The following is a 5369-nucleotide window of genomic DNA, read 5'->3' as shown; positions in this document are numbered from 1 at the left end:
ATATTTATATGAGAACGTCTTTGTCGAGGCTTTCACAGTGGCTCATGGTGGGCGGACCGGGTACATCATGGGGTCACTCCATTATCAACGTTGTGGAGCGCGGCAGGACCCTCCTGAAGAAGAGTCTCGAGACTCAGCGGAGATTTTCCCCGGCAATTCCCCAATTCGCCGCGGCTGCGTTCGGGTCGCCGCCATTACGGTGTCTGCATTCTCGTTTTGCGTCGCAACAAGAAGGGCCTCGCCTAAAACATCGGACAGTCCACCAAAGCGAGCCTGATTGAGACACCCGCGTGTCAAAACCGGTCCACAGTTTTGCTCGCGTAGAATCACCGCTGCCCCAGGGACTCCCGTCGCTTGCCGACCGCTCTCTTCGCGGTTTGACGAAACCTCGAACCATCCATCAGCCGTTACAGATTCCACGGGGCGAAGACGGGTGTCTTGTACCTCTGCCTCTGTGTGCTGTGCGTCTGCCTCTCTGTGTGCTGTGCGTCTGCCTCTCTGTGTGCTGTGCGTCTGCCTCTGCAGGACCGTCCATGGGGGGGGGGGGGGGGGGTGAGGGGCCCGCTGCAATAGTTGTTGTGTGGGCCCCCCGACGCCTGCACATTAAAGCAGAAGTATTACATCTGACACCTGGGCGGTCGCCCCGATTCGCCGACTGTACCCGCGGGACGGTTCTCTCTGTGCTATGTCTACTCGGTGTCTCTGTGTGTGTCTACACGGTGTCTCTGCTATATCTACGCGGTGTCTCTGTGTGTGTCTACTCGGTGTCTCTGTGTGTGTCTACACGGTGTCTCTGCTATATCTACGCGGTGTCTCTGTGTGTGTCTACTCGGTGTCTCTGCTATATCTACGCGGTGTCTCTGTGTGTGTCTACGCGGTGTGTCTGTGTGTGTCTACACGGTGTCTCTGTGTGTGTCTACTCGGTGTCTCTGCTATATCTAGGTGGTGTCTCTGTGTGTGTCTACGCGGTGTGTCTGTGTGTGTCTACACGGTGTCTCTGTGTTGTCTACGCGGTGTCTCTGTGTGTTGTCTACGCGGTGTCTCTGTGTGTTGTCTACGCGGTGTCTCTGTGCGTTGTCTACACGGTGTCTCTGTGTGTGTCTACGCGGTGTCTCTGTGTGTGTCTACACGGTGTCTCTGTGTGTGTCTACGCGGTGTCTCTGTGTATCTACGCGGTGTCTCTGTGTGTGTCTACGCGGTGTGTCTGTGTGTGTCTACTCGGTGTCTCTGTGTTGTCTACGCGGTGTCTCTGTGTGTGTCTACTCGGTGTCTCTGTGTGTGTCTACTCGGTGTCTCTGTGTGTTGTCTATACGGTGTCTCTGTGTGTGTCTACTCGGTGTCTCTGTGTGTTGTCTACGCGGTGTCTCTGTGTGTGTCTACTCGGTGTCTCTGTGTGTTGTCTACACGGTGTCTCTGTGTGTGTCTACTCGGTGTCTCTGTGTGTGTCTACGCGGTGTGTCTGTGTGTGTCTACTCGGTGTCTCTGTGTGTTGTCTACACGGTGTCTCTGTGTGTCTACTCGGTGTCTCTGTGTGTTTCTACGCGGTGTCTCTGTGTGTGTCTACTCAGTGTCTCTGTGTGTTGTCTACACGGTGTCTCTGTGTGTATCTACGCGGTGTCTCTGTGTGTGTCTACGCGGTGTGTCTGTGTGTGTCTACTCGGTGTCTCTGTGTGTTGTCTACACGGTGTCTCTGTGTGTGTCTACTCGGTGTCTCTGTGTGTGTCTACTCGGTGTCTCTGTGTGTTGTCTATACGGTGTCTCTGTGTGTGTCTACTCGGTGTCTCTGTGTGTGTCTACACGGTGTCTCTGTGTGTGTCTACTCGGTGTCTCTGTGTTGTCTACTCGGTGTCTCTGTGTGTCTACGCGGTGTCTCTGTGTGTGTCTACTCGGTGTCTCTGTGTGTTGTCTGCGCGGTGTCTCTGTGTGTGTCTACTCGGTGTCTCTGTGTGTCTACGCGGTGTCTCTGTGTGTGTCTACACGGTGTCTCTGTGTGTGTCTACGCGGTGTCTCTGTGTTGTCTACTCGGTGTCTCTGTGTGTTGTCTACGCGGTGTCTCTGTGTGTGTCTACTCGGTGTCTCTGTGTGTGTCTACTCGGTGTCTCTGTGTGTGCCTACTCGGTGTCTCTGTGTGTCTACGCGGTGTCTCTGTGTTGTCTACGCGGTGTCTCTGTGTGTGTCTACTCGGTGTCTCTGTGTGATGTCTACTCGGTGTCTCTGTGTGTTGTCTACACGGTGTCTCTGTGTGTCTACTCGGTGTCTCAGTGTGTGTCTACGCGGTGTCTCTGTGTGTGTCTGCGCGGTGTCTCTGTGTGTCTACTCGGTGTCTCTGTGTGTCTACGCGGTGTCTCTGTGTGTGTCTACACGGTGTCTCTGTGTGTGTCTACGCGGTGTCTCTGTGTTGTCTACTCGGTGTCTCTGTGTGTTGTCTACGCGGTGTCTCTGTGTTGTCTACTCGGTGTCTCTGTGTGTGTCTACTCGGTGTCTCTGTGTGTGTCTACTCGGTATCTCTGTGTGTCTACGCGGTGTCTCTGTGTTGTCTACGCGGTGTCTCTGTGTGTGTCTACTCGGTGTCTCTGTGTGATGTCTACTCGGTGTCTCTGTGTGTTGTCTACACGGTGTCTCTGTGTGTCTACTCGGTGTCTCAGTGTGTGTCTACGCGGTGTCTCTGTGTGTGTCTACGCGGTGTCTCTGTGTGTGTCTACGCGGTGTCTCTGTGTGTGTCTACGCGGTGTCTCTGTGTGTGTCTACTCGGTGTCTCTGTGTGTGTCTACTCGGTGTCTCAGTGTGTGTCTACGCGGTGTCTCTGTGTGTGTCTACACGGTGTCTCTGTGTGTGTCTACACGGTGTCTCTGTGTGTGTCTACGCGGTGTCTCTGTGTGTGTCTACACGGTGTCTCTGTGTGTGTCTACGTGGTGTCTCTGTGTGTGTCTACTCGGTGTCTCTGTGTGTGTCTACTCGGTGTCTCAGTGTGTGTCTACGCGGTGTCTCTGTGTGTCTACACGGTGTCTCAGTGTGTGTCTACGCGGTGTCTCTGTGTGTGTCTACACGGTGTCTCTGTGTGATGTCTACTCGGTGTCTCTGTGTGTTGTCTACGCGGTGTCTCTGTGTTGTCTACACGGTGTCTCTGTGTGTGTCTACGCGGTGTCTCTGTGTTGTCTACACGGTGTCTCTGTGTGTCTACGCGGTGTCTCTGTGTGTGTCTACGCGGTGTCTCTGTGTGTGTCTACGCGGTGTGTCTGTGTTGTCTACACGGTGTCTGTGTGTGTCTACGCGGTGTCTGTGTGTGTCTACGCGGTGTCTCTGTGTGTGTCTACGCGGTGTCTCTGTGTGTGTCTACGCGGTGTCTCTGTGTGTTGTCTACGCGGTGTCTCTGTGTGTGTCTACTCGGTGTCTCTGTGTGGTGTCTACTCGGTGTCTCTGTGTGTGTCTACTCGGTGTCTCTGTGTGTGTCTACGCGGTGTCTCTGTGTGTGTCTACTCGGTGTCTCTGTGTGGTGTCTACGCGGTGTCTCTGTGTGTGTCTACGCGGTGTCTCTGTGTGATGTCTACTCGGTGTCTCTGTGTGTTGTCTACGCGGTGTCTCTGTGTGTTGTCTACTCGGTGTCTCTGTGTGGTGTCTACTCGGTGTCTCTGTGTGTGTCTACGCGGTGTCTCTGTGTGTGTCTACGCGGTGTCTCTGTGTGTGTCTACTCGGTGTCTCTGTGTGTGTCTACGCGGTGTCTCTGTGTGTGTCTACGCGGTGTCTCTGTGTGTGTCTACGCGGTGTCTCTGTGTTGTCTACACGGTGTCTCTGTGTGTGTCTACACGGTGTCTCTGTGTGTGTCTACACGGTGTCTCTGTGTTGTCTACGCGGTGTCTCTGTGTGTGTCTACGCGGTGTCTCTGTGTGAGTCTACGCGGTGTCTCTGTGTGTGTCTACGCGGTGTCTCTGTGTGTGTCTACGCGGTGTCTCTGTGTGAGTTTACGCGGTGTCTCTGTGTGTGTCTACGTGGTGTCTCTGTGTTGTCTACTCGGTGTCTCTGTGTTGTCTACACGGTGTCTCAGTGTGTGTCTACGCGGTGTCTCTGTGTGAGTCTACGCGGTGTCTCTGTGTGTGTCTACGCGGTGTCTCTGTGTGTGTCTACGCGGTGTCTCTGTGTGAGTCTACGTGGTGTCTCTGTGTGTGTCTACGCGGTGTCTGTGTGTGTCTACACGGTGTCTCTGTGTTGTCTACACGGTGTCTCAGTGTGTGTCTACGCGGTGTCTCTGTGTGTGTCTACGCAGTGTCTCTGTGTGTGTCTACGCGGTGTCTCTGTGTGTGTCTACGCGGTGTCTCTGTGTTGTCTACACGGTGTCTCTGTGTGTGTCTACGCGGTGTCTCTGTGTGTGTCTACGCGGTGTCTCTGTGTGTGTCTACGCGGTGTGTCTGTGTTGTCTACGCGGTGTCTGTGTGTGTCTACGCGGTGTCTCTGTGTGTGTCTACGCGGTGTCTCTGTGTGTGTCTACGCGGTGTCTCTGTGTGTGTCTACTCGGTGTCTCTGTGTGGTGTCTACGCGGTGTCTCTGTGTGTGTCTACTCGGTGTCTCTGTGTGGTGTCTACTCGGTGTCTCTGTGTGTGTCTACTCGGTGTCTCTGTGTGTGTCTACGCGGTGTCTCTGTGTGTGTCTACTCGGTGTCTCTGTGTGGTGTCTACGCGGTGTCTCTGTGTGTGTCTACGCGGTGTCTCTGTGTGATGTCTACTCGGTGTCTCTGTGTGGTGTCTACGCGGTGTCTCTGTGTGTTGTCTACTCGGTGTCTCTGTGTGGTGTCTACTCGGTGTCTCTGTGTGTGTCTACGCGGTGTCTGTGTGTGTCTACACGGTGTCTCTGTGTTGTCTACACGGTGTCTCAGTGTGTGTCTACGCGGTGTCTCTGTGTGTGTCTACGCGGTGTCTCTGTGTGTGTCTACGCGGTGTCTCTGTGTGTGTCTACGCGGTGTCTCTGTGTTGTCTACGCGGTGTCTCTGTGTTGTCTACACGGTGTCTCTGTGCGTGTCTACGCGGTGTCTCTGTGTGTGTCTACGCGGTGTCTCTGTGTGTGTCTACGCGGTGTGTCTGTGTTGTCTACACGGTGTCTGTGTGTGTCTACGCGGTGTCTGTGTGTGTCTACGCGGTGTCTCTGTGTGTGTCTACGCGGTGTCTCTGTGTGTGTCTACGCGGTGTCTCTGTGTGTTGTCTACGCGGTGTCTCTGTGTGTGTCTACTCGGTGTCTCTGTGTGGTGTCTATTCGGTGTCTCTGTGTGTGTGTACTCGGTGTCTCTGTGTGTGTCTACGCGGTGTCTCTGTGTGTGTCTACTCGGTGTCTCTGTGTGGTGTCTACGCGGTGTCTCTGTGTGTGTCTACGCGGTGTCTCTG

Source organism: Lampetra fluviatilis, chromosome 52 (genome assembly GCF_964198595.1).
Source record: "Lampetra fluviatilis chromosome 52, kcLamFluv1.1, whole genome shotgun sequence".
In the NCBI taxonomy this organism is placed as follows: Eukaryota; Metazoa; Chordata; class Hyperoartia; order Petromyzontiformes; family Petromyzontidae; genus Lampetra; species Lampetra fluviatilis.
Note: the sequence above shows the minus strand (reverse complement) of the source record.